Here is a 335-nt window from a genome sequence, read left to right as displayed (position 1 = left end):
TAAACACAGCTATCTATTCATGTGTATGACCAAGATAGATATACTTCACTAGATGCAAGACACCATATTAAATACACTAAATTATTATGACTTTAACAATCAAAAGGCTATTTTACTGTATTCGCTATACTATTCTACTGACATTCCAACTCGGAAACATTAAATTAGCCTTAAAGGATCATACCGGCTTCTTATAGTATACATGTCATTATCATTCACAGCAAGATATTAATTGTTCAGGTTATTCAGGTTATTAAAATATAACTGACCTCACATGAATAATTGAAGCAATATTGGCCAAACATACCATAATTGCTTGTTAACCATATCAACAC

Source organism: Protomyctophum parallelum (genome assembly GCF_964188405.1).
Source record: "Protomyctophum parallelum genome assembly, chromosome: 17".
Taxonomy (NCBI): Eukaryota; Metazoa; Chordata; class Actinopteri; order Myctophiformes; family Myctophidae; genus Protomyctophum; species Protomyctophum parallelum.
Note: the sequence above shows the minus strand (reverse complement) of the source record.